This window comes from Papaver somniferum, unplaced genomic scaffold, assembly GCF_003573695.1.
Source record: "Papaver somniferum cultivar HN1 unplaced genomic scaffold, ASM357369v1 unplaced-scaffold_15, whole genome shotgun sequence".
Lineage (NCBI taxonomy): Eukaryota > Viridiplantae > Streptophyta > Magnoliopsida > Ranunculales > Papaveraceae > Papaver > Papaver somniferum.
The window spans coordinates 2208929-2219769 of record NW_020624376.1 but is presented as its reverse complement, the minus strand read 5'-3'; the positions used below and the strand labels follow the sequence as shown (position 1 = coordinate 2219769).

Below are 10841 nucleotides of genomic sequence, written 5' to 3'. Positions count from 1 at the left end.
AATGAATGCGGTTCCAGTAGAAAAATTAAGCTTCAATCGTGGATTCTCTAGATGCTGCCCCAAGTGTAAACGGTTCTTGCTTGTGGTATCGAGTGCTTTAGAATGGAACTATTGATAGAAGTTTTGTTGGACATTTACAGGTTATTTTTGTTTTTGTGATTATAGTGACTCTGTCTGAATCACTTCGAATCTGACTCATTGTGTCTGACTCAAATATTTTTGAATAGTAGGGTAGTGATTTTTTTTTGTTGAAAACGTCAGATGTCTTAACCGTGTTAGACTTCATATGAGACATCAGAAAAATAAAAAAAATAAAAAGTAGAGTAGACGAGCGAATTTTCTTAAAACCTCAGATGTATGAACCGTGTTAGAACTCGTATCAGACATCGGAAAAATAATAAAATAAAATAAAAAACAAATAGGTTTGACATCTAACTCAAAGCTAGTCAGATATAAGATTCCGAATCAGATCAATCAAGGTGTTACCAACTGAGTTGGCTCTATCAACAACCTAAAAACTCAATCCCATCTCACTCCAGAATAAAAGTAGCACTGGTGGAGCTTACCCTCTCTTCTATTGGCTGGTGAGCGTAACCGGGCGTTCTCATTGGCTCGGAAAAAAACCATTTGTATCCGTCGGATTAAATTTCGTGAGATATCAACAACCTTAAAACTCAATCCCATCTCTCATTGTATATATAATTTGAGGACGAAATACTGGCTCCAGAATGAAAGTTAGGCCAAAAACTTCAATTCTATAACTCCTGGCCCCGGCCAATAGAAATCAAGGATTACTCACCAAATTAGGGCGGAGATATACAACATTTCCTCCATTCTTCTCTCCTAATCATGAAACAACTCTAGGAAACCCTACTAAAAAACCTAAAGAAAAAAAATGGTGAAAAAGCACGGGGTTAAGCTATCAACTACAAGATCTTATTTTAACTTGATCAGATTCTTGGTGTGAAGATTACTCGCCACCAAACGGCTGAAACATTTAACTCCCTTATCCAACAATCCTCCTCTGCAAACCCTATTTCTTTTTTGCCGCATCCTTTTCTCTCCAACTTTCTTCTTCGTTTTCCTGTCGTCTGATGTATGCAAAAAGAATCAATCTTCTTCGTTTTCCTGTCTTTTGATGCATGCAAAAAGAATCAAAGATGCAACACATAAAGGGTTCACCGTAGATTTTTCTTTGTTATTTTGTTCTGTATTGATTGTGTTCATCTTTGATTTTTGCAGGTGAGGGTTTATCTCTGTTTATTTCGATTTCGGGTTGGGCTTTTTAACAGTACCATATGCCTTCAACTGATTCTTGATATATCTCATTATGTTATAATTTTGCAGGTGAGGGTTAATCTCCCAGCACTAGATGTGATTGGGGTAATTTTTGGCTTTTTTTTTTCAGTTAGTTGTTCCTTTGTTTTTTGGGGTTTTCTTTCTTAGTTTCGAATTAGTTTGGTTCTAAATTTGCAGGCAGATGGGTAATTTCTTAGTGATAAGCATGGTTTGTTTTTGATCTCCATTTTGTTTTGATTTTGTCCCAGCTTTAGTCTAATAAGATTTTATTTATTTAACTTTGATTAATCTAAATAAATGCCTGAAAGGATTCTTTTGGCCTCCGCCCTGCTAACTCAAAATTATGAAGGCCAAGGTAATTTGTGTGCTAAGCAAGCAAAATAATTGATCTGTATGGTTAATCATAGATGATTTGAGGTTCCTAAGTTTATTTTGAAGGTTAGAATTTGTAGCCAAGCAAAGGGTCAGCCTGTTTTGTGTGAAAAGGAGTATATACTAATTCTAATAATTTTAAATATTCACTTTCTTATATACCTGCATCGGTTGGATAAGTACATGATCTGCTTATTGTACTTCAGTTCCTCATTTATTTAATCCATGCGAGTTTCTTTTATTCAATTTTGTTCTAATTGTTTTGTTTGGTTTGTTGCAGAGTGTAGAGAGTTAATTTGTGGGGTGACTTTTATCCCAACATGTATGTAGTCGGATCGGTAGTTCTCCAAAATTCATGCATTTTAAAATCCAGTATCTACATATCACGGTATGTTCATGTGCAATTGGGTATAAATGTTTACAAGTGTTTTAGACAAGCATTGCTTTTAATTTGTTACATATTCATTGTCATTAGTATGTTGTGTAAATTAATACATACGTTGTTTGTGTACAATTGCTTTAAGGTTTCAGCTAAAAATTCATTCATGATTTATTTTATGAATTTTCCTTTCACTATGAAAAGTAAATTCCTGTGGTCCTCGATTTTGTGATTGTATTCATTAGCAGATGTTGGAGAAGAGAGAGGGTCTTCTCAAATGGCCGAAAATTATAGAATTTAGCAAGTTCACTGCCCACTTTGATGTTATAGATGAACATGGTTGTAACTTAAATTTTTCCTTGATTTGTTATTTAGGATGTGCAGTGCAGAAAAATAGGGTATAAGGATCTTTGACATTCTGTTAGTCGTGTTTTGCTTGCTTGCAGATGCTCATCAAAGGACATCAACTTTGTCGACCTCACTATATGAACTTTGAAATTGTTAAGGATCATCAGATACCTAGACCTAAGCACTGTCTCCAAACATCAAACCGTTTCCAGCTCTTATGCATGTACATTTTCATTGATAAACAACTGCTCGGGTTCAACTCATTTTATAATTTTGTGGTTTGGTAGAAAATATGAAAGTCTGTGTGTTACTGGACATTTGGGAATGTTTGAAATTTATGGAGCTCATGGTTTACCTGACTTTGATAAATATGGAATCTCTATATGCAACTTTTAGAGGTATGTATACATATTCATATGCTTATATTTCACGCTTATAGCGTTAGCACCATATTTTCTTATTATAGTAGTGGTTAGTCAATTTGGTTATACTAAAGAAACATGAGTTTTGCGTAACTGGATCAGGGCTTTTCATAATCTGTGTAATATCCATAACTCCCTCATACCATCATTTCCCTTCTTAGATCAACTGGTAGAGCACGTGGCGTTCTGCCTCGAGGATGTGGGTTTGATTCACAAAAATGGAAATCAACATGAAAGGCTAATCAACTATCGGCTTTACATCAACATCAATTTAGAATTATAACAACATGGAGCAACTAGCTCACATGCAAAACATGGTCTGTAGGTAATCATTGAACCACATGCACCCCACTAGCCCAACCCCATACTTGCAGTTATGCGAACTGTGTCACATTCACTAGACGGTATAAAACAATAGTCCGGGAACTGATAAATCTATTCCGTATTGTTTATACTTTTTGGGTTCATCTTCGTGTGAGTAAAGTTGCACCGTTTAAGATTTGAAGAGCTTCTCTTTCAATCTAATCTGTCTTTATTTCTTATTCATCCTTCAAAACTCTTTCCGAAATGCCGATTAGCCTGATTGAATAACTGTGCCTGAATGTCAACAACTTTTCTTTTGTGAATTGTCAGTGAGAGTCATTAGTAACACTTCCTGTTTGACAGGCGTGCAAAGGCCCTCAATTGAATATCAAGTAATTGTTTCTTAGTAATTGAGTACTTAGTGAGAAAGAGGTGGTGAACCATGTAGCATTCGTGATGCCAATAATAGTGTTAAACATTGACACTATGGGTTGTCAACTTCAAAATGCTTCCTGAAGATTGGCAAAAAAATTGATCGTCCCAAACAAGCAGGCCGATATGCTAAAACTCTGTAGTCTACATTTTAAGGTCAAATTATAATCCAATTAACTTGACATGATTTTCGCCCCAGTTATTTCAGTTACGGGTACAACTATATCTATGCAAGTATAGATACTACGTTTGACATGATAGGAGTGCCCGTCTCTGCATTTCATCATAAAATAGTGATTCAATTAATGTAACCCCGTGCAACGCATGGGAAAGATACTAGTTCCAGAATAAAAGTAGCACTGGTGGAGCTTACACTCTCTACTACTGGCTGGTGACCGTAACCACGCGCTCTCATTGGTTCGGAGAAAAATCATTCATATCCGTCAGATTAAATTTCGTGAGATATGGCGCGTTGATCTGACAATGTGTGGTGTAGATTGGGTAGGTGGTTGGTACACACCCGACGGACAACCCTCATTATTTAAAAAATTGTTATATTAATCTCATGTATTTATTGTGAAAATCCAAAAAATAAAGAAAACTACTATATTAATTTCGGACATTTATGATTAAAAGAAATAAAAAAAATCAATTCAACATATTTATGGAAGGAAATAATAAGATTTATGTTTTTTAAATCTTTTATGATTTCATGTATGTATTGTAAAAAATCCAGAAAAATAAAGAAAACTATTATATTAATTTCAGACATTTATAAATAAAATAAAAATTCAAATTCAACATATTTATGGAATAAAAAAATAAGATTTCTATTTTTTGAATTTTTATAAGGAAAAAAAATCTGAAAATGACTATATTAATTCTTAGTATTAATGATAAACATCTAAAAAATATAGACAAATTTATGCGTTAAAAAAACTGACAAGATTTAAAAATTACTATATTAATTGATATTTTAAATTAATATTTATGTTTCGAGTGTCTACAAAAATCTAATTATTTATCTGAACAGAATCTTACAAGTTCCAATAATATCGTTAATTTACTAATATAAACAAAGTCAATGATTAATATATACATATCCAATGCTATCATAGCAAAAAGGTCGGATTTGACTAGATTTTCTGATCTCAACAGTATATAATTAAAAAAAAGAAAACAATATTTATTCTTATGCGACAAAAGGTATGGAAGAAATAATCATATTACAAATATATGAACCAATTATATGATATTTCTATATTTGTTGAAGAAATTACTTTTTATGTTGCAAATATTTAACTAATTTTGGAAGTCCCAGATATTTTTTCTTTCTTAATTGTCTTTTGTAATCAAATAATCTCAAATTATAATAAACCATATAAATTCTAAGATATCGATTGAAATTATTACCAAAACCAAATATTTTTTAAAGTTTAGTGACTCTTTATATAAGGAATTATAGCAAGAACCGCATTTGTTTACGTACTTTTTTTTCTTTCATAGATGTTTGTTTTCTTTTGTTGTTGTTTTTCTATTGTTTCTTAAAATTGAGATTTCTGATGGCTAATCTATTTTCATTATTTGATTTGTAGGTACAATCAATACTTCCAAAAGAAGTTGCGGCAAAGGGAGCGCTCATGAATATTGATATTAGAGGTGAGTAAATTGATTTAATACGGCTTCTACTGGTTTTCATTGTTGTTTTTCTATTGTTTCTTGAAATTGAGATTTCTGATGGCCAATTTATTTTCATTATTTGATTTGTAGGTACAATCAATACTTCCAAAAGAAATTGTGGCAAAGGGAGCGTTCATGAATACTGCTATTAGAGGTGAATAAATTGATTTAATACGGCTTCTATTGGTTTTAGTATTTTGTTTGGAATTTTTGTTGATGTTTAATTTGTTTTTACATTTTCCGTCTGGGTACTACATACGAGGTACCAAGTTTAATAATAACTTCATTTTCTTGATCAAATGCTTATAAGAGCCTAATTTAGAAAAACGTACAATTTTGTTTTTTTTCAATAAGACATCACATTATTGGTTGTTCCATCAAATTTGTTTTATGGATGGTGCTACTCTATGGTTTTCTGGATTAGTAGTTTTTGGTAGGGCCTCCGTAATAACGTGACCATGCAAGTATTACTCCTATTAATTTTCATACCCATTGCATTATTAAAATTACTTATTCCATCCATTTGTTTTCATACTCCTTGCATTATTGAAATTACTTGTTCCATCCATTTGCATGTCCAGATTTTGGATGAGATCCCAGATGGCTATGATCAAATGGGACCTAATGTAACTTATATTTATTCCACCTTATATTAAAGGTGACAAAAATATGTATATATATATTAGGGCTGTCAATGGGTACCCGTTACCCGGAACCGGAACCGGATCCGAGTGAATAGGGTCCGGTTCCGGGTCCCAAAATTGGACCCATTAACAAGTTAGGACCCGACGGGTAATTACCCGATTGGACCCGAATCTAAACGGGTCCGAACGGGTAATACCCGATGGGTACCCGCGGGTAACGGGTACCCGGTTATTCATTCTTTTATCCCTCTTTTTAGCAAAATTACAAGTATTTTGCTAGTTTGGTTTTGAATTTTTTTTCTCATTTTTCATTTCTTCTTACATTTAATCTTTATTTAGTACATTAATAAAGAAATAATACCAAATTTTTATAGAAATAAGTTTGATTCAAGCAAAAAAAGGGAAAAACATCAAAATTTTGAACTTTTATGTGTGTTTTCTTAATACCCAACGGGTACCCGGAACCGATGGGTACCCGGGGTTTTAAACGGGTCCGGTTCTGGGTCCACTAATTTAGGAACCGGACCCGGAACCGCTAATAACCGGACCCGACTTTTATAAATAGGGTCCGGGTCCGGATCCATTGATACCCGGGAGGACCCGGACCCGTTGACAGCCCTAATATATATATATATGAAAATTTAAAATACCCATGTTTATATGTGCTTCTATATTAATCGTAAGAATCTACATTTATTTCATGTAATTAAGAAAATTTAAACTATTTTTAGGCGACACAAATGTGATATTTATACAATTATCTACATATATCGTGCGTGTGTGTGTATGAGTATGCTAAATGCAGGTATCTATCTTAAAAAGTAAAAAGAATAGATTTTTCTGGATATTTATTAATATTGTTTCCAAAACTTTTTTCTTTTTGTAGTTTTATTTATTCTTATATATATATATATATATATAAATGGTTGGAGCAAAGGCAAACAGATTCTCTGCACGCGTGGCTTCTTTTGCGGACTGATTTGCTTTTATTGGTTGTTTAGCTGGTGTGCTCAAAGATTTTTTGTTGTATTTTGAATATATTGCCGCAAGGAAAGATATTTTGATAGCATGAAGCGTTCGGTAAATCTCTTTGTCTATTTTAAACATTTTAAGCCTTTACATATGCATATGTGCAAGAATAAAATATTTAGGCTTATTGCATGGCGTTTATAATCGGGTTTGTAGCAGTGAAATCATTTATTTTTCTTTCTGCTCCTAAGATTCTTTTTTGCTTTGTACTTTTGTTCTGCAGTCACTGGTATTATGAAAACGTACAATATATAAAGGTGGTTATGTGGCAATAAAATCATTTTTTTCCTTTATTTTTTCTAGATTTCCTCTTTGATTTTAGTTAGCCCATGAAAATTATCTTACCAGCTGAAATAGCAATCGTTCCAAAAATGGATTTACAAATCTGTCAATGTCATCACATACTCGGCATACCATAAGCATTCTTTCCGTAAAATATAATTTAGGCTGCTATATAGTTGATACTAAATTTTGTTTAACAGTACTAGATGTAGTTTTGTTATTTTTTTCGCCGCAAAAATGATGAACATTTACGATGTTCTTTTGAAAATATGCTAGCCAAGGTACTTCGTGTATTTTTTCCTAACTTTTCCATTTCATATATGCAGAAGATATATGGATGTGGAACATACAACATGGATTAGCATAAGTGTCTACTTCGTCTAAAATGGGTGGATGATGATTGTAAAATTGCGTTTATGCTGGTAGTAATCCCGTGAATTCGTTATGGATCAAATAAGAAAAATGAAATTGCATGTCCTTTTTGTTAGTTTTTAATGTTAATAGTCATATAACGTTTTTTTACACATACGTAACTTTGTACTTCACAAATGCAATAATGTTCCAGAAGTGGTGGTAGTGGCAGTTGTCGTCCCCATAATAAGTAAAAATGCTCCAGAAGTGGTGGTACTGGCAGTTATCGTAACCATAGTAAACAAAGCACTCTTGAAAACTATAAGTTTTGGCATATACGAGATCGAGATCCAACTGTACAAAAAAAAAAGTGGCTAAATGTTTTTTGACATTTGATAAGTTAAAGAATTTCCCTACATAAGTAATGCAACACACCACCGATAGTAATTTACCTACCAAGAAACCAAATTTAGAGTCTATGACTTTGAGAATAAAGAGACCAAGAATATTAAAGTTTCTATCATTATTTTTCTTTCAAACTCTTTATTCAAGTGAATGTCCTCTTGAAGATTTTATGGCTCTTATTGTCATAAAAGTCAAATGTAAAATTAACTAGTTTCCTGCTATTTAACTTTATAAGCGGTTCCCCAATGTGTAATTATACCAGGTTCCCCCAGGGTTGATGTGATTTTCAATTGAGTTGTAGTAAGATGATTCGTTCACTCAGATTTGTTGAGAATTTGTTTTAAGACTTAATAAAGAAAATAAGGAAAAAATATATATATACAATTTGTCACAAGATGAAGAGACGCTGAGACGCAGGATTCCACTTCTTTTCATATTGTTATGGCTCAGTCATTAACTCTAGACAATATAGCTCAAACAAAATAAGTTGTGACTCTAGTTCTTTGCCAAAAATAGATTCCGTAAAATATTATTTGTAAGTTAAAAGCATGATGCATCTAAAGTATTTAGAACTAAGCATGCGGCATTTAACAAAATAACAAATAATTAATAGAAATCATAAAGCAATTAAATCTATGCAAAAAGTCAATAAAAAAATTAATTGATTTACCACAATCATGAAAAGTTGCTTCCTCTGTTGTCCCAGTGATGGGGTTTAGCTCATCATGTTGTTGGAAACACGCTCAAAAATCATTATTATTGCTCAAAGGGTGTTTACAAATGATGAAAAGGGAGAAATAATTCAAAACCGGGTTTGTAACAATTATATTTGTTACAAAGCAAAGAACGATACAGAGGATGTGTCAGTGTTACTGTTGCTCTAAGACCAACGGCGCTCTGTCGCAAATTCTGTAGCAAATAAGTCTGTCTTCTTGTGTACGACCCTCGGCTGTGAGTCGTTATCACTGTAGAAAAACGACTGTCTTTGCTGGTCTGTTCTTCGTGTAGCAGCAGCAATGGAGGTTTTTACATCTTGATTTTTCGACTCTGTGGTGCTCTATTCCACTCCCAAACTCTCCATCCTCATTCTGATACTCGAAGCACCTATTTATACCCTTCACATGGTCAAGAATATTGTGTAATAACTCCCGAAATCTTCATTTGCTCCCTGCCAGTTCACGAGAATATTTTCTTTCATGTTTCTTCTCCTGTACGTGATAATCCTCAGCAGATACGCTCCAAACACGCTGTAAACCCATACACAATTGAGTCATACTCATGCAGCAAAAAATCTTCACGTATCTTCTATATTCAATCCACAGAAAACCCGAGAAAAATACATGCCCCCTGTTTTCTCCAATTCCACGTAGCTTTCCCTATTTCTCAAAACTAACAACATTACCGGCCCTGTTACATCGTTACAGCTCAGTACCAATCAATATCCGACCAAATATCCTCCCAAAATCTCTTTGCGATCAATCAAGGAAACCCGAGTTTATCTTCTTTCTGTTTCGTCGAAGACGATTATCCAACCGAGTTTACTCTATCCAAGAAGACATCCCGACCCTGTTTAATCCTAGCAAGTCCATCCCAACGATTTTCGGTGATTGAATCTCTCTTTAAATACGTCCAATTCTCGAACAGAAATTTCTTCCCGTGACTGCAACAAATTCCCGCCAAAAATGATTTCAAAAGGTTGGGGATGACCTCCCCCTAAAAGATAAGGGGGTGCGAATAGCATTCGGCGCCCTGGGGTGCAAATAGTAATAGTGGTGCCTCTTAGTAATTGAGTGCCCCTTAACTGAAATTGGGGTCCATTTAGCAGGTGTCCTCCCGGGGTCCAAATAGCACTTTTTGAGCAACTTTTTCCACACAAGTGTATTTCTCCAAAAACACCTACACAAACATAAAAACACCATAATAAGTACAAAATCAAGCACTAACAATAGAGACACAAAGGACAATTCAGATACAAAAATGTGTCTATCAAGAGTCTAACTTTATAATCCCATGATTCCATAAATCAAGATGTCAGCTCAAAGTTGAGCTTATTTACATGTTTTATTTTTTTCTTGTATAACACTATGAAAGAAATTATAAAACAACCATATTTGGTTTTCCGATCAAGTTATGAGTTCAAGATCGAACTCATCTACATGTCTTAATCTCCCTATATAAGGCTCTGAAAGAAATTGAAAAGAAAAAAAACATCTTTTTATCTTTGGAAAACTTTGTTATTTCTTTTGCATTAGCAGTACTCTTTCATTTCAGTATGCAATGTATGTTTACGTTAGAGGATATTGCAGGTGGTAAAACATGTGGATGGAAACTTGATATGGTTGGAATATAGACAATTAGGAGAATTGATATCGATAAATATGACTTAGTATATTGGCGTCGATTATTTGTAGAAAGGGAAGCTCTCCTTAGAGAAACCAGTCAGTACCCCATCTCCTTTTTCCTTTTTACCAGCATCTATATATATACATTTTTTTTCGTTGTTATCGATGAATTCCTCTAAATTGCACAATTTCATTTGACCATTGTAGTTACTGAAATTTGCGTTCTTTTGTAACACCCGATGATTATAATTAATTATTCCTTATGTTTCCAATTGATAATTTTCGTTAAATCAACAAGGTTATTCCCTTTATTTCAACCACAAACAATATTATCACTTTATTTTCACAATCAATAATTTCTATCTTACACAAACTTGGGTAGTGTATGTGGTCTCGGAGAAATTGTTGGTTGTTTTTCCACTGCTCCATTGAAAATTAATTATACTTTCAGTGAAATGTCTTTTAATCTTACTGTCTACTTAGAGCATTCACTCATTTAGGCTCTATTTTGGAACTTTTTACATACACAATCAAGCAGAAGAAGAAAGAGTAA

At 33.5% G+C, this 10841-nt stretch overlaps 1 long non-coding RNA gene across 2 annotated transcripts; it reads left to right on the top strand.

The window, feature by feature from the left end:
* The first annotated feature begins 864 nt into the window (after positions 1 to 864).
* LOC113335512 lies at positions 865 to 2749 on the top strand. 2 transcript variants are annotated; one of them, XR_003353391.1, is made up of 5 exons: positions 865 to 1242; positions 1348 to 1383; positions 1952 to 2059; positions 2299 to 2389; positions 2497 to 2749. It is a non-coding gene; the product is annotated as an uncharacterized LOC113335512 (long non-coding RNA). The 2 variants fall into 2 exon arrangements; XR_003353392.1 differs by lacking the exon at positions 2299 to 2389.
* The last annotated feature ends 8092 nt before the right edge of the window (positions 2750 to 10841 follow it).